The sequence below is a fragment of the Taudactylus pleione genome, unplaced genomic scaffold (genome assembly GCF_031769625.1).
Source record: "Taudactylus pleione unplaced genomic scaffold, aTauple2 ptg000253l, whole genome shotgun sequence".
NCBI lineage: Eukaryota > Metazoa > Chordata > Amphibia > Anura > Myobatrachidae > Taudactylus > Taudactylus pleione.
This window is the reverse complement of record NW_028284655.1, coordinates 1574577-1602286: the sequence shown is the minus strand read 5'-3', so window position 1 is coordinate 1602286 and position 27710 is coordinate 1574577. Positions and strand designations below refer to the sequence as shown.

Here is a 27710-nt window from a genome sequence, read left to right as displayed (position 1 = left end):
ACTATGGGAGAGAATGGAGGCGCCTGCCTCCAGGCTCCAGCTCTGAAGGGGCACCTCCTCCATTGTCCACAATATATTCACCCCACTTAGGGCTGTAACTATATACCCGGAGAGTACCGTTATGGCCGCCCAATACATGTCACCCTTCCCGGCATCTGAGAAGCCATCATACACTAGTGGAGAGCTCCATGTCAGACCATCAGCTGCTGCCTTCATCTATCTGTAGCCTGTCTGCATGCAAATTGCTACATTACAGTGTCAGTGGCTGTGGTGGGGGGGCACCAAATTATAACTTGCCTCCGGGCGTCTGGGATGAAGTTACGCCACTGGCATGCGCCTTGAAAGAAGGGCAGGAAAGTAGGGAAACCATCCAAGACCCCCAAAATCTGACAATTTCGTTAGCTGAATCATACAGAAGGCTGTTAGTGGGCATAAGGAAAGTACAATTGTGTCCACATACATCTTACCTCCTTGCGATACAAGTCTCGTTAAACATAACGCGTGAGCGGCGTGCGACTCGGTAGTGCCTAGCGTCTTATCATGCAACTTTTTTACCGTCAAATGCATTGTATTCGCAAAATAATCCGAATAGAACACACAGGCAGCTTTTGCTACGTTACAATGTCAGCTAATTTATTTATTTTTAATATAAATAAAAATGATAAAATGACATCTTTTCTTTCAAAAAATTTCTTTCATTATAATTTAGGGTGCATAAACTAATGAAAAAAATTATTTCTGATTTGGGGATAACTGGGAAGCACAGGCGGTGTAATGGTTAGCATTGCTGCCTCACAGCACTGAGGTCATGGGTTCTATTCCCACAATGGCCCTAACTGTGTGGCATACATGCCTACCCTCCCGATTTGGTCGGGAGCCTCCTGAAAATCGGGTGCCGCTCCTGACCTCCCGGGAAGGCAGGCAATCCTCCTGGCTGCTGACCACCCCTCCTATCCCCCCAGCAATTACCTTTGAAACCCCCGCAGCGGGGAGCCAGTGACGCGATTCACGCTGAATTGCGTCATTTTGGCCCCACCCCCTGCTTCACAGTGCCTGTAACGGGGCAGGGCCAAACTGACGTGATTGTGTGGCCCCGCCCCACGCCCACAAATACTCGTAGTCTGGCCTGTCCCGCCTCCTTGTGCTGGCCACACACCCCTGTCATGCCGATCTGGCTGCTCCCTCCCTGAATGGGCAGCCAGAAAGTCAGCAAGCCTGCTGTGTGGAGTTTGTATATTCTCCCTGTGCTTACGTGGGTTTCCTCTGGTTTCCTCCCATACTCCAATATACTGGTAGGTTAATTGGCTCCCAACAAAATTAACCTTAGTGTTTGTGAGCATGTGATACGGAATATAGCTTGTAAGCTCCACTGGGGCAGGGACTGATGTGAATATCCAAATATTGTCTGCAAAACGCTGCGGAATATGTGTGCGCTATATAAACAACTGGTAATAAATAAACTGAAGGCCATTTTTTAACACCAAAAAATGACATGTAATTATTGGGCCAATTAAGCTAATTGTAAACTTTAATGCCTAATTAGTCATTAGGGTTGGCTGTCTATGGGGTTCTACATTGTGTCCCGACATTTTTACCTGAAAAAAATGCAAGTTTCCTATGAAAAAACTGCGACTTTGGAATTGGATTGCAACTGAACTTCACAGTGTGACTTTGATGTGAAAACAGCTCGCACCAGCCAACTCGCACCTAACTGGACTGACCCCAAAGTGTCACCAGGCTCCTTCATCAGCACTTGGAAGCACTTGGATTATAAATACTACATATGGCCTGGTGCGATTCCTGTACTTTTTACTCAATTTCGCCACTTTTTCCTCAATTTTGTATCTTAAGGCCTCATTCAAAGGTGGACGCAGAACACATCGCTGCTGCGTCTTTGGACACAGCAGCGATATGTAAATACGCTAATGCTGCAGGAGGCATCTGAAGGAAAACGAAGAAGACGTAGCACTGGATCAACATTGCGACATTCGGTTGCGATATTTCGCTTGCGAGGCCAGGAAATCTGCATCTTCTGACACAGACCCTGGCCTCAGCACTCCCAGGAAACGGGGTAACACACCCTCATTTCCCGGCGCCACCCCCTCCCCGCCCCCAAACGGCTGCAGTATGTCAGTCGTGATAGAACTTGGGGGCATTACATGCTCGTTCTACACATGCGCAGAACAGGTCCAGCATATGCGCAGACACTCCATCATCGGAGATGTACATCCATCGACTTTATGTACTTCTCTGAATCGTGTTGGGTACAGGATGCCGGCGCTTGGGATCCCTGCCGTCAGAATCCTAACACTGGCATCTTGACCAGGATAGAATACCGACGCCCCCAGGTAAGTAAGCCTAAACTAACCCTCCCTCCCCGGTGCCTAAAAAATAACCTCCCATCCTAGTGCCTAAACCTAACCCTCCATCTCCTAAGCCTAAACCTAACCCCCCCCCCACGCAGGCTAACCTTAACCCTCACCCCTAGTGCCTAAACTTAACACCTTACCCTAACCCTCCCCAGATTCTAGCTATTTCTTTATTACATTCTAGAAAATGATACACAGACTCTGATTGGTTGCTATGGGCAACATCACCACTTGTCTGTTTTAGAAGCTTTAGTAAATGTACCCCTTAGTCTGTATAAAGTGCACATTTAGAAAACCTGCCTGGAATCACAGAATTCCACTTAGTGTAACTACGGGCTCATGTGACAAGAAGCGTGTGCATTCAGGTACCATAAACACTACAACTCTGTGCTACAATTTCTCCTGGACTGGATAGTGGTACACATCCTATGAAACTGATAAACAGAGAAATGGGCTTTATGCCATTCACATATCAAAGTGGACTTGTCTATAGAGAATGGCAAGCTTCAGGCAAGACAGGCAGGATTGAAAATAAAAGTCTGGCACTTGCAGGGCACACGGACACAGTAAGAGATAGCTCCACTCTGATTCCCCTTTAACAAGTATGTTGTTATGTGCGTTAATTAACAGGGGAGTGTGAGCTCTGGCAGGGAAATTACTGGGTAACAGCACAGCGCTAATTAGTCTGATTCGTTAATAAGCGCGTGGCACCGGCCCTTTAAAAACAGGGGAGGGAGGAGGTTCGGGTCTCAGGCCGTCAGCTGAGATAGCTCTGGAACGTATATGCAGTATAAATATACATGTAGCAAAAACACACACTCATATGTACACTACATTCATAATACACATATATGCAATCCCCTGTTCACTAGCAGAGATGGCTGAACATACACTCAGTATTACGGTGCACAATTTATGAAAATAAAGATATAGACACAGTAATGCACATATTCCGGCTGATTCAGCGCTGAACGCAGATTCCCAATTATCGGGAATCTGCGTGCGCGCAGGACCCACTCTGCGAGTGTGCAGAATGGCTCCTGCCTAATCGCACGCAGTCCCTTCTGTGACTCTGCCTGATTGACAGGCAGAGCATTTAAGGGGCGGTGCGGGGGTGGGGATGGCCACTCTTCCTGGAAAAAAGGACGTGTACGCCCCGTTTTCTGGGAGTGACAAGGCCAGGGACTGCATCATCCAACGCAGTTTCCTGGTCTCGCAAGCCGGTCAGCCTGAGAAAGCTGAGGTCTGGCAACGTCCACTATTATGACCATTGACCACAGATGGTGGCGATGATGATCCCAGCCTGCGACCTCGGTTGCAGTGCTGGGATTGCAGATGCAGCAAGGGGTATCATACAGCTCCTCCTGAATTAGCATATGTACAATGACAGAATTGCAAAGCTGCTTGCGTGCAGCTCTGCAATTCCATTCCAACCTGAATCAGCCCCATTGTCCGCTGGTTAAGCTGCACACACATTAGGCCTCATTCAGAGATGTATGTTCATCCGATGAACGTACATCTCTGATGTTTCCGGGTCTGCGCAGGACCTGTTCTGCGATTATGCGATGGTGATCCCAGCCTGCGACGCCGGACACAGTGCTGGGATCGCAAATGCAGCTAGGCTGGTGTCTGACACCTCCTTCTGCAGATTCATCAGAGATGGACGGATTGCACAGCTGCTTGTGTGCGCCTCTGCAAATCTCTGAATCAGGCCCTTAGTACACAGCATACTTGCCTACCCTCCCGAAATGGTCGGGAGCCTCCCGAAAATCGGGTGTCGCTCCCGACCCCCCTGAAGAGGGGGCAGGTCTCCCGGCCGGGGGCAGCCCGCCTGCAGCCCCCGCTTGCGTCCGCTCCCCCCCGCCGGCGTCACCACTTACCTGGTCAAAGTGGCTGGGTCGGGGGAGCTGATGACGAGATTCGCGCTGAATCGTATCATTGTGGCCCTGCCCCCGGCTACACAACGCCGATAATATATGCGTTGTGAAGTGTGGGCGGGGCCACGATGACATGGTCACGCCCCCTGTTCCACCCCCAAAACGGGTCACCCCCCCTTTCTCCCCCACTGCAGTGCCGAGCTGGCTGCCTCCTCCCGGAAGAGGCAGCCAGTTTGTCGGCAAGTATGGTATACAGTAATATATAATGTACAGTATAAGCAGCAACGTAAGGTATACAATGTGCTATTACATTCTACATTAATTGCATTACATTACTGATAAGAGAGATACATTTACATTAGTGTGATGTGTGTGTAAAAATATATATATATATATGTATGTATACTAACGTGCAGTTATTTCCGGAAGTAATCATTTTAATATAGGCAGGCCTATTTATCAAATCAAAGCGGGGGTTTAAGCTTCACCATCTGTCAAAAGGTCATCAAGAAAAAGAGGTGGAAGCCTAGTTACCAGGGACTGTGTCGTACAATCCTGCTCCTGCTGATATCGCCACCTAAGCATAGTAGGCGCCAAAGAATATACAAAATGATTTATTATATCAACAAAGTAGTTATTCAAGAATAAATAGCATTAATTCTTTAATATTCTTCATATTTGTTTATATATTTTTCTCTATTATTTATTAATGCCACTGAAAGGACCAAGCACCGCGCATGTGTAAAGCTGGGTCAAGTATGTTCCTAATCTATTTTTCACTGATCGACGCACAATGATAAATAGCCCAATTAACTGCAAGCCTTTTCACTGGCAAGAACACTTCATTTCACTGGCAACAAGGCTTTTTACACTTTTATAAATAGAACCCACAGTCTAACACTATACTTATTTAGAGTTCCCGTAGCCCGTTTTGCCTGATTTAAAAAGGGCAGAATGCGCCTTGACCTTTTGGCAGCATCCCGCTAAAGCAACATGGCGGGTGCTGTCCCCACCTGTGGGCCACAGTGTCCCTCGGGTGGGAAAAATTGTGGTGCAGCGATCACCACCGGCGAATAGATACCAGCAGATGATATACTATCTGTATATCTATCTAACCATCAACTATCTCTCTCATATATATATATATATAAATATATATATAAACCTATTCCCCTCATATCTATCTATTCATATATACAGTAAATGTATAGCATACATGCCTACTCTCCCGGAGGTCATGGAAGGCTCACATCTTTTTGGGTAACCCCCCGCAACCCCGGTAGAGTAGGCATTTCTCCCACATTCCTGCCCACTTCCTAGTGAAGTGGGCAGAATAGAGAAAATTTCCGCGGCGATTTCGGGTCCCCGTGTGGGTAGCGGGTTTTAATGACGCGATTCTGCAAGAATCGCGTCATTTTGCTCCGCCCCTATTTGAATCTGCGGCAATTTACCGCGAGGAGACGGGGCTTAATGACGCAGATCTTCATGTCTTGCCCCCCATTGCAACCCAGCTGCTTCTCCTCCCCGGACTTCTCCCAGGGAGGAGAAAAAAATAGTCAGCAAGTATGATGTATAGGTAGGCCTATATGTGTGCATTTACATGTATCATACAGTATTTGCCGACAATTTGGCTGCCTCTTCCTCATTGCGGCCCTGCCCCCCTACACATTGCTGAGATTATCGGCATTGTCCAGCAGGAGACGGGGCCACGATGACGAAAATTAAACGCGAATCGCGTCACCTGCTTTCCCGGAACGCCCACTTATACATGGGAGAGCGGACACCGGTGGGGGGTAGGAGAGGATGCTGGCGGGGGAAGGTGGGGTGCAGGAGGTTTGGCACCATTCCAGGAGAGTAGGCAAGTCCTGCATATGTATACATATTGTGACAAAAGCACTTGGGAAATTATTAGTGGGTGGTAAATATGTCCTAGTGCCCCCCCCGCAAGAAAAGACAAGATATTGTGGAACAATTGAAATACCTGATAAAAGAAACTGCTATGGCTGTATGTAAATGCTGTATTTAAATGCTGTTTTGTTTTGAGTTGGACATTAGGTGCTCCCACCCTTAGGGGTAAATTTACTTAAGGTGGGTATCTGCAGATGATGATTGTTCATACACACATCTGCAGACCGCCCGTACACGCGAGGAGGTTCCCGCTCCCCGGCCGCCGGGACCTTCCTCGCGGCTGTCGCTGTGTGTGTACGGGCGGTATGCAGTCCGCCCGTACACACCTGCCGATGGACAGATATGTTTGCAAACATATCTGTCCATCAGCTGTGCAGCACAGCAAATGCTATATGTCGGTGAACGCCGACGTTCACCGACATATCCAGGGTACATACTGGCCGACGGGCAACAGATATATTGGCAGATCAATTGAAAGGCCAACGTATCTGTCAGTGTGTACCCAGCTTAAATGGGAGTTCTATTTAAGAAGTGATGTTGCCCATAGCAACCAGTCAGATTCTACTTCTCATATATCTACCACCTTCTAGAAGATAATACCTGGAATCTGATTGGTTGCTATGGGCAACATCACTTCTTAATAGAACTCCCATCTTAGTAAATTTACCCCTTAGAGTGGAAGACTTATGTATAGTTAGTGCTGGAGTGGCTAGAATTTAATTGTATGATTTTATTTATTTTGTGCTGCAAAATAAAACTAGCAAGGCACTGGACTGGTACATAAAAATCTATGTAAAAATTAAGTGACAGACAACCATTACATTTTTTTTTTAAGGGGGGGGGGACTGTAATATTGTGCATTTCAGATGCTTAAGGAAGACAGATGCTTAAGATTCTGCTTTTCCCCTACACCAGAGGCGGGGAACCTTTTTTCTGCCGAGGGCCATTTTGATATATATAACATTATTCGCGGGCCCGATGCAGGCCACAACCCTCCGTGTGACATCACACGGGGGCGGGGCCACAATCGTCAGTGATTACAACAATGCCTGGAGCATCCTGAGGATGTTCCGGGGAGCTGTAAGGGCAGTGGTGTGACTGTCTGAAGTGTCCTAAGGACCCTCCAGCGGCACTGCTGCATAGATGCTGGCTGCAGGGTGACCATTCTAGGCACCCTGCTAGCCAGATGAGGCTAGCCGAAAAAAGCTCAGAGGGCCAGACCAAATGATTCCGGGGGCCTTGTACGGCCCCCCGGGCCTGAGGTTCCCCAACCCTGCCCTAAAACAAAAGATAACATGGAAGACATAGTTAAGGCCTTTTTACAGGCTACTTCGGCTCAGCAGGAAGCTACCAGGGTGCAGCAATTGGCCATTGAGGACCGAAGGCAACAGCAATTGGATGTTGAAGAAATCTGGAGGCAGCAGCAACTGGCTGTTGAGGAAAACCATTGGCAACAGCAATTGGTTATCAATGCACTCTGTAAGGAACAGCACCACAACCGCGATGCCTTAAATGAGGTGGTGCAGCATCTAGCAGCACTGTCTGGAAATGCTTCTGCGGATATCATAACTAGCCCCAGCTCCATATAGGCTAGTGATTTTCTTCAAAAGATGAATATGTTGAAGCCTTATTTAACAACTTTTAAAGGAATAGCTGTGAGAGAAAGCATTGGCCTAAAGATCAATGGTCAGGTCTTCTGGCACTGTCAGGAGAACCGCAAAAGACATATTCTGATGTAAGCCTTACTGATACCCTGGACAAAGATAAACTCTAAACTGAAATTTTAACTTGTTTGGTTGTCGAGATGTCTGTACAAGTTCATCGCTGGGAATACCAAGTGGATAAACCTCCCCACTCTCAAATGAATGACCTCATTCATCTCTACAAGAAGTGGTAACAACCAGAGACTCTAACAGGGCCACAGATTGTGGAAAGCGTCATTATGAACTGATATCTACTGGATGTGTGCCACAGGGACACTAAAACAGCAGATCAGCCCATGGAAATGGTGGAGAGGAATGTGGCAGCCAAAAAATTACTGAGTGTACTCCAACGGCCCTAGTCCTGCAACAGCGATCACCAGTGACTTCAAGTAAGACTTCCAGGGAAAAAGGGTGCTGGATGGTGGACAATCGTAAACCTCCAGAGACTGTAGGCTTGGAACCTGGAGATTGTCCAGCTGTGCCAGCCTCATATAAGACTTGATAAAAATAAAACGTCAGGGAAACACTGTTGTAGTAACATGTATACATGGGGATACTCGGCTTTATGATACTGCTGAAGTGAACATAGAGAAACACAGAGTGTTCCATGGTAGAGACTGTGGGATTTGTTCCTTATTTGATGTTTGATGCTATATTTTGCGGAGAGATTTTTCAATATGTTGAGGAGGTAAATAACCCAGACCAGTCTGATAATGTTACTGGTACAGTGGCAGTGGAAGTCTTCCTTTTTTCAGGCATGACTGGGGAGTCAAAAATTACAAGAGCAGAAGTGGGGCGCAGAATGGTGTAGTAGGAATGGTGTAGTAGGAATAGAGTAGTAGGAATGGTGTAGTAGGAATGGTGTAGTAGGAATAGTGTAGTAGGAAGAATGTAGTAGGAATGGTGTAGTAGGAATAGTGTAGTAGGAAAGGTGTAGTAGGAAAGGTGTACTAGGAATGGTGTACTAGGAATGGTGTACTAGGAATGTTGTAGTGAAGTAGGAAATGTTGTTGAATGTTGTATGTACATATATATTTTTATCAGAACAGTTAAATTACCCTACTCTGGTGAAGGCTAGAGAGTGTGTAAAAGTGGTTGATGGAAACCTAATAGAGCCTGATAGTAGGTTGTCATTCCCTCACATGACAGTACGTCAAGATTTGCTGTACCAAGTGCCATGTGGCCCCAAAAAAGAGAAGATACTGTGGAACAATTGAAATTTATAAAGGCATATAGAAGGACGGTGGCTCATGGTCACATAACATGGTCGCAGAACATCTAGGAGTACAAAAAACCTCTAAGAGAATCTTGCAGAGATTCTTCTGGCCAGGGGTTCATAAACATGTATTTGACTACTGTGCAACCTGCCCTTGAGTGTCAGTACCATGCTCCCAGGCCACATTATAGAAGTCCACTTGTCCCATTGTCTATTATTGGGGTCCAGTGTGGGAGAATAGCTATGGATTTGGTTGGACCTCTAATAAAGTCTGCCCAGGGTCATCAATATATATTAGTGGTACCCGGAAATTAGACCATTGCACAATACATCAAAGACAATTTGCCAGGTAAGTAGTATAAGTCTTTAGCAGAGTGGGAATACCTAAGGAAATCCTAACTAATCAGGGTACCCCAATTATTTAAAGAATCATGAAAGTAACCTGTTTAAGGTTACTCATCTAAGGACCTCCGTGTATCACCCGCAGACTGATGGTTCAGTGGAGAGGTTTAACACATTAAGGAATATGCTAAAGATGGTGGCTAAAGATGGGAAAGATTATTTGTTACCCTATTTATTGCTGCCTATTAGAGAGGTTCCACAATCTTCCACAGGGTTCTCAGTTTTTGATTTGCTATATGGGAGACATCCATGGGGAATGCTGGATATTGCAAAAGAGACATGGTAGGGGCAACCCGGTCCTTATAAGATTATTATTAAGCATGTTTCTCAGATGCAGGAAAGAAAATCTATACTGGTGCCGATAGTAAGAGAACAGGTCACACAGGCACAGCACAAGATGCACAATCATAATGCCCAATTACGCACCTTTGCTCCTGGGGACAGAGTGATTATTTTGGTTCCCACAGTAGAAAGGACATTTTTGGCAAAGTGGTAAGGATCATTTGAGATCAAAGGTGAGGTTAATTATGAAGTGTACCAGCCTTTGAAAAGAAAGCCAGAACAGATCTACCATGTAAATCTTCTAAAGGCTTGGAAGGATAGAGTAGCTCTGTGGAGGGTGGGCCCTCCACAGCAGTACCTTCGGCTCCTGAAAAAAACAAAAGCCAACGGCTTCTTAGCCACTCAACAGCAGGAGGCTAAATAATGTCTCACAAGAAATGGAGAATTGTTTTCTGACATACCTTATAAAACAACAGTTGTTAAACATGGCACAATAACTGAACCAGGGGTTAAGGTTATCCTAAAGTTCCATAGAATACCAGAAGCCCAACGTGAATCATTGTCTAGCGTACCCGCTAGGCTGTTTTAGCTCGGCGCCACGCCCTGCCCTATTTCTGAAGGGAAGAAAGCACCCTGCCCTCCAGCGCAGCGCCCCGATGAGACAGCCTGCGGGTTCGTTCTCCACCCACAGGTCCCGCGGGTGGTCAAAATGGCAGCGCAACGGTCACCGCCGGTGAATGGATGCCGCAACCATTCACTGTGACCGCAGCATTTGGGGGCCGCCCAGCATGTCCATAAGTTCCAGGCACGCCCCCAGGAGTGACGAAAAGGGGACACGTCATAAAGACATGCCCCCTTTTCTTTGGTCACACCCCCTATTCGGGCGCGCACACACCGGAGGCGCGCGTAGAATTGCCCTAGCTCTAGGTCCGGCACCCTACCTGCTGCCGGACCTAGAGTGAACACGAAGTGTCTAAAGTAATTAAAAAACATGTTAGGGGTAGATGTAATTGAAGGGGGCGATTCAATTGTTGTGTGTGCTGTGATAATTAATGAGCGCCCAGTTTTGCAATTCAATTGTTCTGGGTGCTCATTGATTATCACCCTCTTCAAGCTTTATTAGACCAGGTTTAGATGTGTAAAATGCTAAACCCATCTAAAGTTCTGGTTAGGATGCCCTAATCACAGGTTTCTCGCACTTTTTTGCACGCACCCTCCTGAGGGTGTGAGTAGAAATGCCGGCGACGGTGGGTATCGCACTCAGACGGAGCAAAAATATAATTGCTCCGCCGGATGCCTTAAAAAATTAGCTGCCGACTGGACAACTGAATCTCCCCCGAAGAGTCACATAGTGAGTGGTCAATGCCCATTGTACTCATTCCCCGAAACCCAACGTTAGCTTACACTTCTGCAATGATTTCAGTAAATTGGATAGCGTGGCTAAGTTTGATGCCTACCCAATACCTCGTGGATGAACTAATTGCTGGGAACAGCACAGTACTTAACCACTCTAGACTTAACCAAAGTGTACAGGCAAGTGCCATTGGCAGACAGTGAAAAGGAAAAGACAGCCTTTACTGCACCAGAGGGTCTGTTCCAATACAAGATGTTGCCATTTGGCTTACATGGGGCACCTGTCACCTCAATTCTAAGGCTCCTTAGACAGCATGCTGGTGTTTATCTCGATTATGTAGTAATAATAATAACACACATTTACACAAACGCATGCATATATTGATCCACATCGCATATTCATCTATCTATCCACAATCTAGATCATATCTTTTTATCTACCAGATACAGTATCTAAGTATCTCTATCTATATAATATCACTATCTATTTTATTTGTATCTGCCAATCTAATATTCATTTTTCATGCTCTATATACACACTGCATGCATTGTGTTTTGTCATATATATATGCTGCATCAAGATTACTGAAGTTTAGATAAAAGCATACATATTGGGGTGAGTCATAACTGAACGTAGTAGAAATGAGAGCAAGTGGCACTGGTGGTTATTATGTGATATCTCCACACAGACAATCAATACACAAAATTGCACAAAAAAAACCGTATGAAGAGTAGGCAGCAGGGCAGCGCAGTCAGGTTACACACGCTATGTACTAATGTCATATCAATCTAAGCTACCTCATATCTACCTATACCACATCCATTTATCTACTGATGTTATATCAATATATTGATTTATCTATCTAATTTCTGTCCATCAATCTATCTATATCATATATATCAACTATATCTTTTTTCTATCTTAGCTCTCTCTATTCCATTTCTATCCATCTAATAGATAACTATTTATATTTATTACAACAATTATCTATCTAGCTACAGTACATATTTTGGTCCTGAGTCAGATTTAGAAGCGAATAAAGCTCAATTTGCTCTTTAAATAAACCATGTTGCAGTGCAAGAGGTACAAATGGATTTATTTATTTTTTAATGCAGGAAAAATACCTCTGAAATCTATTTAGCTATCTCATATCTATCTATCTATCTATCTATCTATCTATCTATCTATCTATCTATCTATCTATCTATCTATCCATCTTATATATATATATCTATCCATCTATCTCATATCTATCTATCTATCTCATTATCTATCTATCTATCTATTTTGATTTCATGCAGTTTAAGAGCCTTTGAAAAGTATTTTCACATATGTGCAGGGCTGCATGGCCTGCATTTGCTTGATCAAGCACAGACTGAAATTTTCCTCCGTAAGAATGCCTCTTCCCAACCTAGTTCACCGAAAGGAGACGTGGCCACGAGAAAAGGGGGTCTGTCTTTAATATGCACCCCCCTTTTCATCACTCTTGTGGGCGTGCTCGGCACTTACTGTCATGCTGGGCTGCCCCCAAGCCCCCGGCATCTATTCACTGGCAGTGTACGGTGTACAACTATTTTTCCCACCTTCGGGACACTGCGGCCCGCGGGTAGAGACGGCACCCGGCATGTTGTTTTAGCAGGGCACCGCCAAAAGGGCAGTACCTTCCAATGAGGGACAGTGCCTTCCAGCAAGGGACAGTACCTTACAATGAGCTAGATATTGGTACATAGCCTTCTAATAATGCCTTTAAAGCCTACATCTAATGTACCTTACATTCCAGTAAGGTACAAAACCTTCCTGTGAGGGATAGTGAGGAACAGTGCCTTCCAATGAAGTACAGTAACTTCCAATGAGGGACACTACCTCCCAATGAGGAACAGTACCTTCCAATGAGGAACAGTACCTTCCAATGAGGGACACTACCTCAAAATGAGGAACAGTACCTTCCAATGAGGAACAATAGCTTAAAATCACAGGCAGTAACTTACAATGAGGGACAGTGCCTTCCAAGGAGGGACAGTAGTATTCAATATGGGACAGTAGCTTCCAATGAGGAACAGTACCTTAAAATGGGGACAGTACCTTACAATAAACTATATATTGGCACATAGCCTTCTAATAATGCCTTTAAAGCCTACATCTAAAGAGGGACAGTACATTCCAGTAAAGTAAAAAAAAACTTCCAATGAAGGACACTGCCTTCCAATGAAGAACAATACCTCCCAAGGAGGGACACTACCTCCCAAGGAGGGACCGTACCTTTCAAGGAGGGACAGTACCTTCCAAGGAGGGACAGTAGCTTCCAATGTGGGACAGTAGCTTCCAATGAGGAACAGTAGCTTCCAGTGAGGAACAGTAGCTTCCAATGAAGGACATTACCTTAACATGGGACAGTACCTTATAATAAACTAGATATTGGCACATAGCCTTCTAATACTGCCTTTAAAGCCTACATCTAATGAGGGACAGTACATTCCAGTAAGGTACAAAACAGTCCAGTGAGGTATAGTGCCTTCCAATGAGGAACAGTGCCTTCCAATGAGGAATAGTGCCTTCCAATGAGGAACAGTACCTTCCAATGTGGGACAGTACCTTCCAATGAGGGACAGTACCTTCCAGCAAGGGACAATACCTTACAATGAGCTAAATATTGGTACATAGCCTTTAATAATGCCTATAAAGCCTACATCGAATGAGGGACAGTACATTCCAGTAAGGTAAAAAAAACTTCCAGTGAGGGATAGTGCCTTCCAATGAGGAACAGTACCTTCCAATGAGGGACAGTACCTTCCAATGAGGGACAGTGCCTTCCAATGAGGAACAGTACCTTCCAATGAGGGACAGTACCTTCCAATGAGGGACAGTACCTTACAATGGGGACAGTACCTTACAATGAGGGACAGTAGCTTCCAATTAGGGACAGTGCCTTCCAATGAGGGACAGTACCTTCCAATGAGGGACAGTACCTTACAATGGGGACAGTACCTACAATGGGGACAGTACCTTCCAATGAGGGACAGTAGCTTCCAATGAGGAACAGTACCTTCCAATGAGGGACAGTACCTTCCAATGAGGGACAGTGCCTTCCAATGAGGAACAGTACCTTCCAATGAGGGACAGTACCTTCCAATGAGGGACAGTACCTTACAATGGGGACAGTACCTTACAATGAGGGACAGTAGCTTCCAATTAGGGACAGTGCCTTCCAAGGAGGGACAGTACCTTCCAATGAGGGACAGTACCTTCCAATGAGGGACAGTACCTTACAATGGGGACAGTACCTACAATGGGGACAGTACCTTCCAATGAGGGACAGTAGCTTCCAATGAGGAACAGTAGCTTCCAATAAGGGACAGTACCTTCCAATGAGGGACAGTAGCTTCCAATGAGGGACAGTAGCTTACAATGAGGGACAGTACCTTCCAATGAGGGACAGTACCTTACAATGGGGACAGTACCTTACAATGAATTAGATGTTGGTACATAGACTGACCTTCTAATAATTTGAATGATACTGCCTTCAATGTCTACATTCTAATGTGGGACAGTACCTTGTGATGAGTGATGACTGATGAATAGCTTTCACAGGTGATAATGACTGGGAACCGTATGGAGAAACAGGTTAGAGAAACTATCTTAAAATATATAAATAATTTTTTGCAATGGGTGAAGCAACACTGCTCAATGACAACGCTACCCAGCTCTTGATACCATGTCTTAGATCGGCCTAATCAGTAAAAATACCCTAACTAAAGATCACATGGATAAGAGATATTTATTTCTTTATGGAACCAAACTTGTGATTATGGATCTTACTGAGGTTCCTCCTCCGGAGTAAGCATTTTAGCACATTTCTCTGAGTGTCCAGTTTCCAGTTTGTCATAGAAAATTCTGATGGCAGAAGAAGATTACCACAAGGCCTTTTACCTGTCAATGGGTGATTCTATTGTCATGTGTACTGAACACAGTATTCCAAGGAATTACTTTATTTCAGGTAGAGGAGCTGAATTCTAATAACTGAGTCTACTATTTCTATACCAGGCAATCTGTATCAGAGAGCGATGCTGCTTTCCAATACGCCATTCTAGCTTGCAATCAACCACTGAGTTGTACTGAGTGATCCTCTATTCAATGATTTGAACATACCTATTAAAGTGATTCTATTTTCCAGTTGCTGATTCTAGGTATGCACATATCATGCTGATTCCAAATGAGGCGCTTTACCTTTTACTGTTTGAGTTCACCTGATAACTAGTGATTTCACCTTCCAATGAGTAACACCACCTCCCAATTAAATGTGTTATGATCTATTCAAATGAGTTATTCTACCTTGGTCAGTTGTTTCATTATCTGCATGTGGTTCCTCTGAGTTATATACATTACAAAAACGGAGCAATCCATTCTACCATAGAAACACTCTAAAAATAGATTTTACCTTGTAGTAAAATATTCCTAAAGCTGACCCTAATCTCTGCCGTACAATGTGTAATGTTCCATCCAAATGTGAGATTTTTAAATATACAATGCAAGGTTCTTAAGTACTGGCTCATCATTCCATTTAATATCATAGGGGGTGATTCAATTAATTCACAGGAATTTTGCTATACAATTACTTCCAGAGACGGACACTTACAGATAATGCCGGGATTAGCTGTGGTAAAATGCACTCCCGGGCTAACTACTTGGAGCAATGCAGCTTTATGGTCACAGCTAGCCCTGTAGCCTTTCTTAAAGAGGATTTCTGCTCACACCTCAGAAGGGGATGTAGTTAAGTTACCGGCGTCCAGAATGCCAGCCGCCAGAAACCCGACACGGAAAGCCTGATTTGGGATTAAAGATAGGCGTCGAAATACCGACGCCTATCTTTATGCCGTCGCTGAGATCCCAACAGACGGCATCCCGAACGGAGGTAAGCGGGGACAGGTAAGCATTAGCTAACTAGGGACTCCCTGGGGAAATTACGGTTAGGCTAGGGGAAGGGGGATTTAGGGTTAGGCACCACCGAGGGAAGGTAAGGGTTAGGCACCCCCGGGAGGTTTAGGATTAGGGTGCGGGAAGGGGAGGTTAGAGATAGGCACCACAGGGAGAGGTTAGAGTTAGGCACCACCGTTGGGAGGTTAGGGTTAGGCACCACTAAGGAAGGGTTAGGGGGGGACAGGGGAGGGTTAGGGTACTTATCAGCCCCAGTCGGGATGTAGAGACTTCGGTCTTCTGGCGTCGGTGTTTCATCTGGCGATTACATACCAATTCTCTCAGAAGGGTACAAGCAGAAATCTGCAATAAGTTTAGCCTCGAAGCTAGTCGCGGGAAGTAATTGAATAGCTCGGAAGCTAAGTTCCAGCCATTGATTCTACCTTCCATTGAATGGTCCTACAATCTATTCAAGTGAGGGGGGCTAACTTTCAATGAATGAGTCCACATACCAGTGATGTTATTCTACCTATTAATGAATGAGTCCTCATACCAGTGATGTTATTCTACCTAATAATGAATGAGTCCACATACCAGTGATGTTAATCTACCTAACAATTAATGAGTCTGCATACCAGTGATGTTAATCTACCTAATAATGAATGAGTCCACATACCAGTGATGTTATTCTACCTAATAATGAATGAGTCCACATACCAGTGATGTTAATCTACCTAACAATTAATGAGTCTGCATACCAGTGATGTTATTCTACCTAATAATGAATGAGTCCACATACCAGTGATGTTAATCTACCTATTAATAAGTCCACATACCAGTGATGTTATTCTACCTAATAATGAATGTATCCACATACCAGTGATGTTATTCTACCTATTAATGAATGATTCCACATACCAGTGATGTTATTCTACCTGTTAATGAATGTGTCCACATACCAGTGATGTTATTCTACCTATTAATGAATGTGTCCACATACCAGTGATGTTATTCTACCTATTAATGAATGATTCCACATACCAGTGATGTTAATCTACCTATTAATGAATAAGTCCACATACCAGTGATGTTATTCTACCTAATAATGAATGTATCCACATACCAGTGATGTTATTCTACCTATTTATGAATGATTCCACATACCAGTGATGTTATTCTACCTGTTAATGAATGTGTCCACATACCAGTGATGTTATTCTACCTATTAATGAATGTGTCCACATACCAGTGATGTTATTCTACCTATTAATGAATGATTCCATATACCAGTGATATTATTCTACCTAATAATGAATGATTCCACATACCAGTGATGTTATTCTACCTATTAATGAATGTGTCCACATACCAGTGATGTTATTCTACCTATTAATGAATGATTCCACATACCAGTGATATTATTCTACCTAATAATGAATGATTCCACATACCAGTGATGTTATTCTACCTATTAATGAATGTGTCCACATACCAGTGATGTTATTCTACCTATTAATGAATGATTTCACATACCAGTGATGTTATTCTACCTATTAATGAATGTGTCCACATACCAGTGATGTTATTCTACTTATTAATGAATGTGTCCACATACCAGTGATGTTATTCTACTTATTAATGATTGAGTCCACATACCAGTGATGTTATTCTACCTAATAATGATTGAGTCCACATACCAGTGATGTTATTCTACCTAATAATGAATGTGTCCACTTACCAGTGATGTTATTCTACCTATTAATGAATGATTCCACATACCAGTGATGTTATTCTACTTATTAATGAATGTGTCCACATACCAGTGATGTTATAATACTTATTAATGAATGTGTCCACATACCAGTGGTGTTATTATACCTATTAATGGAATGCGGTCAATATCCCGACCGCAGGGATTCCAGAGCTCAGAAATGCCGGCGCCAGAATCCCGACACCTGTCAGAATCCCTGCACCGGCATCCCGACCGACGGAATCCCAAAGGTAAGTAGCGGGCTTAGGGGGAGAGTTAGGGGTTAGGCACTAGGTGGAGGGCTAGGGTTGGCACTAAGGGGGGAGGGTTAGGTTTAGGGTGCGGGGAGAGGGAGGTTAGGTTTAGGCACTAGGGGTGAGGTTAGGTTCAGGCACCAGGGAGGGAGGGTTAAGGTTAGGGTAGGAAGAGGGGGAGGGTTAGGATACCTACCGACATGTGTCGGTATTCTAACCCTGTTGGGATACCGGCTTCGGGATTCTGACCGCCGGGATCCCAAGTGCCGGTATCCCGTACCCATTCCCTATTAATGAATAAGTCCACATACCAGTGATGTTATTCTACCTATTAATAAATAAATCCTCTTTACAGTTACGTTATTCTATCCTACTTAAAGGAATAGTAACTTAAAAACGTTTGATAAACTGTGTCAGTAACAAGGAGTATATGGAAAACGGGTTTATACTGTATTATTCCTCTATGCACAATACCAGCTGCCAGCTCTCTGTCGTATTTTAGGTTCCTTCAGGATATAACACTATCCCATTGAAAGCAAATCCCACTCCCCATGATGTCACACACTTTATCGGCTGAATTGTCAGACACTTATCACACCTTAATTAGACTGACATGTAGTTCTGAGAGATTATGCAGAGTAGAAGAGAAGATTATTAATAGACCAACTAGCACTATCCTTGAAAGTCCAATAACTAGAATTATATTATTACATATTCATCCCTTAATGTCCTCTAAAATGGGAAATAAAATAATATAGGTTAGATGCCCTTTATATTATGCTGCTTTCCAGTGAATAATGCTACAGTTCAATAAGTAGCTCTACTTTCCAGAGAGTGATTTTTACTAATGACAGATCCTTCATTCCACTTAGTAATATTTAACTTCTATTCAGTGAATGTTAACTTCCATTAAATTATATCAAATTCTAATAAGTACATCTATATTTATGAAAGTGTTTCCACATTTTAGTGTGTGTATCCATATTCTCTTGAGTGTATTCACATTCTAGAGTGCTTCCAATTCTAGGGAGTGTTTCCACATTCTAGTGCTTCCATGTTCTATGGAGTGCTTCCTCATTCTAGTGAGTGCTTCCAAATTCTATTGAGTGCTTCCACACATCAGTGAAAATGGCCACATTCTATTGAATGTGTTCACATCATAGAGTGCTTGCATGCTCTAATGCGTGCTTCCATGTTCTAGACAGTGTTTCCACTTTTTAGGGAGTGATTCCACATTCCAGTGAGTACTTCCACATCCTAGGGTGTGTTTACATATTCTGGGGAGTGCTTCAACATTCTTCAGAGTGCTTCCACATTCTAGTAAGTGTTTCCACATTCTAGTGAATGTGTCCACGTGCTAAGGAGTGTTTACACATTCTAGTTAGTGCATCCACGTTCTATTGACTGCTTTCACATATTTTGGAGTGTTTCCACATTCTAGTGAGTGTTTCCACATTCTAGGGAGTGTATTCACATTCTAGCGAGTGTTTCCACATTAGAGCTAAAATGTCCACATTCTGGGTGGTGGTTCCACATTGCAGTGAGTGTTTCCACATTTTGGTGAGTGTGTACATATTCTAGTGAGTGCTTCCATATTCTAGTGAGTGTGTACATATTCCAGTGCAGTGTTTCCTAAACTCATTCCTCAGGGAGCGCTAACAATGTTTTCCAGGCCTCCTCACAGAATCACAAGTGAAATAGTTTGATCCACCTGTGGATCTTTTAAAATGTATCATCCAGTAATGAATACACCTGTGCTCCAGCTGGGAAAAATGGAAACCATGCACTGTTAGTGCTCCCTAAGGAATGAGTTTGGAAGTCCTAGTGAGTGCTTCCATATTATAGTGAGTGCTTCCACATTAGCTTGAAAGCGTCTAAATTCTAAGAGTACATCTACAGTCTAGTGAAGGCTTTCACATTCTAGTGAATGCATCTACATTCTAATGAGTGCTGCAACATTAGAGTAAAAGTGTCCACTTGCAGTGAGCGCTTTCACATTCCAGTGCTTGATCTTGCCCTGCGATGAGACAGTGAACCTTCCTTTATGTAATTCTAACATGTATTTAGTGGCATTATCTCTTAATGAGTAACACTACCTTTATAGTAATTGACTCAAACTTCAACCAGTGAGTGGCAGTGATTAAAATGGATGGTGTAAAATTCCAATGAGTGCCAAACACAATAAATCACATGCTATTGCATGCCAATGAGTATAATGGCATTCCATTACCTAAAAAATATATATCCCAAGTAATGCCATTTTATTGAATTAAACTGTTAATTGATATAAAACAGATTGCATATATAAGAGCGGCCATTTATGGACTGTGCGCCACACAATGAACATGTTCTCCCATTAATGAGGCTGATTTCCCAATCCTTGTTCCCTAAGAAGTAGCATCTGATATTAGTGATATTAGTGATACTGCTTACTGTAATGACATGGGATCAATAAGAAAACCTGGCCAACCTGATGATGTAGCTGACGACCCCAGGGGAGCGCACACCACACGACATAGTGGGCACACACTTGAACAATTTGTCGGTCCGATCCGTTGGAATTGGACAAATCGTTCAAAATATCGCGAAGTGTGTACCCAGCTTTAGAGTCAGCACCTGAATGTGGTTCTAGAATCTGTTTCTGTGGTCTGTTTATACTCCAATATACAATACACTCTATAGAGAACCACCTCTTTTGGGGTTCCAGAATAATGTACACCAACAAAGGGGTCTTACCTTAAAAAAATGCACCATTGTACTAAATACTCTGCCAAATTGTTCTCTATAATGCAATAAACACTTCTGAGTTAAGCTTGGCACTCACCATACAATGACGCGACCCAGCGATGCCAGTAAGGATCGCCAGTAACGATCGCGCACGCCGTACACACTACACGATCAAGTGTACGATGGCGCAATGTATCATTACATGCTACATGGATCAGCACCGCGTCCTTCATTGCATTGTCTCATATGATGTGCAGGACAGCAGATGGGACGATGCGATGAACGACCGCCAGGTGTACCCACTATACAATTTGTACTATATATTTTTCCGATCCGCGTCAGAACGATTATCGTATAGTGTGTACCCAGCTTTACATGCAGCATGTAACGAACATTGCGTCGTCATACGCCTGATTGTGCAGTGTGTACAGTGCGCACAATGTATAGTTATATCGCATCGCTCCGTCACACCATCGTATGATGTCTACCCAGCTTTAAGCCTAAAAAATACCTCCAAGAACTAACTAATGACATGACAGTCAGGCAGTGGGAAAACCTCCAAGTGTATAATATGCTGCCTAAGTTCCAAATGACAAGAACAAAGATGAACATTGCTATCTTAAAATAATAGAGAAGACAGGAATGTGCAGCTCATAATAATGTAGTGTGGACTACCAAATAATGAGATTGCTTTCAAATGGATCTTTTTCCAATAAATGCGATTGGCCATGCTCTGCATCGTGTCGGAGAAAGCAAATAGGAGTATTTTGTCATGAGACAGTCTGCCTCTAAGTGTACAAGACATCCTTTCAAGAAAGACCACTGTCCAATAAGTGTCTAATCAACCACTTGGTAAAGAGTGAATCTCTGCATCCAAATAATACAGGATGCTTGCAGTGAGACAGACGGACAACCACAAATAGAGGCCAGATGGCCTGCACAAGCTGCCTGAAAATCAGTAATGTATGATACAGAGATAGATATAGATAGATAGATAGATAGATAGATAGATAGATAGATAGATAGATAGATAGATAGATAGATAGATAGATAGATAGATAAATAGATAGATACTGTGCATCCCCGTGTAAAAATACACTGTATGATTACGATACATATATTTACAAAAATGTAAAAAGCTATTTGTCTATCACATATATGCTTTCACAGACGTATTAATATATTATATATACCTCAATACGGTACACAGAATCTCCTTACACAATATTACAGAATGTATTAGATATTATATATAAAACGCTTGTAAGCACCTCAGTGAACTACACAGAAACATATGTATGTACTAACAGGCATACACAGATTTTGCTATAACACCGTGCATACTAGATGTACATGCACACACATATATACATACATACATGCATATGTATTATATGGAAATATGATTGTAGATGTATGTGAGCCTATACTCACACACAGTCTATGAAAATGGCATCTCTATGCAGATATACAAATATCCATGTTTCTCACCTTATTATACTGTGTTTTTACAGATGTTTAAATTTTTGGGAGGTTGGAGAGTGAAGATTGGTCACCGGTTCTCCCCTAGAAGACCACCTGCCGTGGACATGATCCCACAGAGGTGGAGCCTAATAGGCAGGCCCCGCCTCCTGCGTTTTTTCACCACTGTCGAAGGATGTAATATTAATACTGGCCTTTTGTCAACAGATCGGTAGTCCACGTATTTGGAGAGCTCTGTATAAGCCAGCCTTTTGTAGTGGTAGAATATGTCCACTTGTCCAGTTTGGCTTTTCCTGGGGGATTTTTTTTCTACTGTATATGGCACTATGTCGGTAGTTCAGTAAATAGCCTAATTTTAAACATACAACTGTTTCCGATAAGGTAGCTTATTCCAGATGTTCCGATATGTTTCTTACCAAAACATCAGTCTGTAGCCTTTCGCTCTTCACAGTCGTGTATTAAGTGCCAGCCATCTCAAGGTAAACAATCCTTTTTGATTTGCCATGTTTGTATTTGGTGGGCCTTGCCATAGGTCAGTAGGCTTACTCTCTCATATGCTTTCCATATTAGATGCCACTGCTGGATTTTTACCAAGCACAGGATTAATGATGTTTCTCCAAGCTGTTATCCATTCTGAATTCCTGCTAGCCGCAGGATGGAAGACAGTCTTCCTCTACGCTTTCCGGGGCTGTATCCTTGTGGCCTGACGGATTTCAGGTGCTCTCCAGCATACTTGCCATTGCAGGATGTCTGGTAGCCAGTGGTCAGCAGATGATGCTTGCCCAAACTACAGCCACATGGGATTTCTGCATCCCCACCTGTCAGAGGATATTGCCCCCCTTGTCTCTCCTCTGGGCTAGTACTTGCTTCCTATCTTCAGGTGGCCCAATCACACTCCAGGCAGGGTGCTGTGGAATTATATTGGTTGCCTTGCTGCACCTGCTAGGTAGCCAGTCTGGCTCATCAGTGGCCACTTGTATTGTGCGATTGTCTGAGAGCAGCAATCCTGCCATCCATCATACTAAGCATGATCACCAGGGTATGAGGAGAATGAGGCAGATAAATAGCACTGGCCACAGTCAGGAATGGAAGAGCCAAACCCCTATACTCCTAATATCCTCCGGACCAGCCCCCTATCATCTCATCATGACTTGCCCCCCCTCCCTACCCCGTCCTCTATCAGCTCTCTGATTTACTCTCTCTCTGAGTGATATCCATGTCTGTCCCTCTCATCATCCTCATACCCTGTGCTGCTTATCGGTGTGTGACTCTCACTACTACCTGTCCGTCTCTTCCAGCATTCCTTCCCCCTGATGCCTCTCGCAGGCTGCCGGGCTCTGGCTGTGTGACTCCGGGTCTGATGCTCTTTCCAGCTTCTGCTCCTCTTCTCGCAATCTTTTTTTTTATCCCACGTAAAGAAATAACAAAGAAAATAAATGAGAGATTGTGGGGCTGTATCGGTCTCCCGCTCCCTGCCCCTCCCCCGGCTCTCCCTCACTCCCTCCCTCTCTCTTTCCTCTCTCTCTCTCCCTCCCTTCTTCCCTCCGCCTCACTCCCTTTAACCCTCTCTCAGATCCAGATCTCTTCATCTATCTCTGTATAAAAGTCTTTCATCTCAGCTGTCTGGTCTCTTGTCAGTATTTCTGTCTGACATTCCCTGCCCTCAGAGCCACCAGTGTCTGCCTCAGTGCCTTTTTCTGCCTCTCCCCCGAAACATTTTCTTCGCCCCCCTTTCTTTCCTCTCCTTCCTCGTCTTACTCTCACTCCATCTCTCTATCTCTCCACCCTCTTCTCTCCTTTACCCACTCCCTCCTGTCTCTCCCTCTCTCACTCCATCTTTCTCCTGCTCCATCTACCTCTCCTCCTCTTTCTGTACAAACATTGCTCACTCCATCTTTGGCTCCCTCCTTCCTTCCCCTGTAACCCTGTTACAGCATCCTTTCTCTGTCTCACTCTCTCCCTATACATGTTACACATGCATTTATATGTACATATCTCACTACATCTGTCCTGCTCTCATCCCCCACCCTCTTTTATTCTCATTTCTCTCTGTCTATCTCTATATATCACATCATAAATTCCTCATTTTGTGGTTAATTTGAGCTCAGCTTGCACAGCAGAAACTCACACGCTCTGTATATACAAAATACATGGACATGCAAGTTCCACTATGTGCATGTGTGTGTATGTAACATGTACATATATAACATGATTATAATGTTATTTGTTTTGTCTGCTCTTCTGCATATGCTGGATTATTGTGTGGCCCTTGTGAGTGGTGGTGGTATTTATATTTGTATATATGCGTATGTATATAAATATATCTTCCTACATCTCCATAATAACAGCCGTCCTCCCATTATTGTTAACCCTCCCCCTTTTCATTCTTCCCATTATGTATTTTGGCTATAAGACCATCTGTAAGAACTCTGCATTTCTGAAGTATTTCTACACATGCTTGTATATTAGTATAGGAATCACTGTATACCAATAAGTGTGAGGCCTATGTTCCTACGCAGTCTAGGCAGGTTTTAGGCCATAGCACGCTGCCCAGTTATAAGGTGCCACACTCTGTATCTCTCTGATTCACTTGCCCTAGAGGTGCCAAGCTCTTTATCCTGCCATGTCCTAGAGGTGCCAAGCTCAGTTTAGTGACAGATGGCAGGGGGTGATGTGAGCAAGATGGATGCAATCTAGGCTGACTCCCACAAACCAGGGACACACTGACTCAGTGTCACCTCACAAGCAAATATCACAGCAGAAAGGAGCTATCCCCTACAGAGTTCTGGGTATTATAGGAATATATCACAATAGTTCCTCCATATAATCACTGCTCTATGTAAATTTTAGTTGTCTATTTCTCTGAACTGTAATAACAAAAACACTTTGACTGCTTTTGTATAAATTTACATATGTATATACAGTATATAATATTATTATTACCTGTTATATACTGTATATAGCACGCACATATATCGCAGCACTTTACAGAGAATATTTGGCCATTTACATTCTGTGTTTGCATGTGTCTGAATGAGCGTAGGTTTGGTTTTCTGTGTTAGGATTAGTGTCGTAAGGTTAAGGATGAAAGATATTAAGCCATCCATCAGTTGTCAAAATTATATATAGAGTGTATATATGTAACCAGAGACCAGCAATACACATTCAAACACAGGATAGCTACTAATAGACAAACTAACTGCACAAGGAAACCATCATTACACTACTTTAAATGTAAGCACCACAGCTAGAGCTGTAATTATACCCATAGGCAGTGGTGTGACCAATGTATGCGGCTGTTTTGAGGCCCAGAAGGAATGGGAGTTGGTTATCCTATTAAACATCATAGCACTGGTTTTGTGCTTTTTTCCTTTTGACGGGTCACCTGAACAGTCAGCATTTTCCTGGTTGTGCCTGTATTACTGCAGAGGACAGTTCTACTGTAATTGTCAGCTCAGCTGCTGAGAGTTGTCTCCTGATAAAGGAACAACTTTACACATGCAATGATAAATCTGGGAAAATACCGGGAATTGTACTGGAATGTACATACAGTCAGGTGCATAAATATTGGGACATTGACAGAATTTTCATATTCTGGCCTCTATTCACCACCACAATGGGTTTGAAATGAAACAAACAAGATGTGCTTTAACTGCAGACTTTCAGATTTAATTTGAGGGTAATTACATCCAAATCAGGTGAATGGTGTAGGAATTACAACAGTTTCTATATGTGTCTCCCACTTTTTAAGGGGCCAAAAGTAACTGGACTATCAACTCAAAAGCTATTTCATGGACAGGTGTGGGCTATTCCCTCGTTATTTCATTATCAATTAAGCAGGTAAAAGGTCTGGAGTTGATTCTAGGTGTGACATTTGCATTTGCAATCAGTTGCTGTCGACTCTCAATATGAGATCCAAAGAGCTGTCTCTATCAGTGAAGCAAGCCAACATTAGGCTGAAAAATCAAAACAAACCCATCAGAGAGATAGCAAAAGCATTAGGTGTGGCCAAATCAACTGTTTGGAACATTCTTAAAAAGAAAGAACGCACTGGAGAGCTCAGCAACATCAAAAGACTCGGAAGACCACGGAAAACAACTGTGGTGGATAACGGAAGAATTATTTCCCTGGTGAAGAAAAACCCTTCACAACAGTTGGCCAAATCAAGAACACTCTCCAGGAGGTAGGTGTATATGTTTCAAAGTCAACAATCAAGAGAAGACTTCACAAGAGTGAATATAGAGGGTTCACCACAAGATGTAAACCATTGGTGAGCCACAAAACAGGAAGACCAGATTAGAGTTTGCCAAACAACATCTAAAAAAGCCATTACAGTTCTGGAACAACATCCTATGGAAAGATGAGACAAAGATCAACTTGTACCAGAGTGATGGGAAGAGAAGAGTATGGAGAAGGAAAGGAACTGCTCATGATCCAAAACATACCACCTCATCAGTGAAGCATGGTGGTAGTAGTGTCATGGCGTGGGCATGTATGGCTGCTAATGGAACTGGTTCCCTTGTATTTATTGATGATGTGACTGCTGACAAAAGCAGCAGAATGAATTCTGAAGTGTTTCGGGCAATATTATATGCTCATATTCAGTCAAATGCTTCAGAACTCATTGGACGGTGCTTCGCAGTGCAGATGGACAATGACCTGAAGCATACTGCAAAAGCAACCAAAGAGTTTTTAAGGCTAAAAAGTGGAATGTTATGCAATGGCCAAGTCAATCCCCTGACCTGAATCCGATTGAGCATGCATTTCACTCGATGAAGGCAAAACTGAAGGGAAATGCCCCAAGAACAAGCAGGAACTGAAGACATTTGCAGTAGAGGCCTGGCAGAGCATCACCAGGGATAAAACCCAGCATCTGGTGATGTCTATGCGTTCCAGACTTCAGGCTGTAATTGCCTGCAAAGGATTTGCAACAAAGTATTAAAAAGTGAAAGTTAGATTTAGGATTGTTTAGTTTGTCCCATTACTTTTGGCCCCTTAAAAAGTGGGAGGCACATATAGAAACCGTTGTAATTCCTACACCGTTCACCTGATTTGGATCTAATTACCCTCAAATTAAATCTAAAAGTCTTCAGTTAAAGCACATCTTGTTGGTTTCATTTCAAAGCCATTGTGGTGGTGAATAGAGGCCAAAATATGAAAATTCTGTCAATGTCCCAATATTTATGCACCTGACTATGTCCTCCGTCCTCACCCACAGAGGTGTGAGGTTGGCAGTGCTCAGGTGATTACTTTTGTACATAAAAAACTGTATGGGCCAAAATCATATTACCAGGCAGCAATATTACAAGTCACCACAGGTATCGCTTAGTAAATGGCAACTGCCTCATCTGTTTGTCTGGTCTGTCTCCTGTATAAGTTGTGGACCTGGGACTAGTTCAGGGCAATTTCTAAGGAAAGCAGAATTATGCAGTGATGTGGATTTTACAATGAAATATATGGTCATTTGTATGGATA

General features: G+C 43.4%; 1 protein-coding gene across 3 annotated transcripts in view; it reads right to left on the bottom strand.

The window, feature by feature from the left end:
- The window catches only part of ADGRL1 (adhesion G protein-coupled receptor L1), a 427170-nt gene extending 403462 nt beyond the window's left edge, over nucleotides 1–23708 (bottom strand). For 2 of the 3 annotated variants that reach the window (XM_088480320.1, XM_088480324.1), the window contains exon 1: nucleotides 22245–23708. The gene's annotated coding sequence lies outside the window, so the exon portion shown is untranslated. The remainder of the gene's footprint in view (nucleotides 1–22244) is intronic. The other variant, XM_088480321.1, reaches the window with a different exon arrangement.
- Between the last annotated feature and the right edge of the window lie 4002 nt (nucleotides 23709–27710).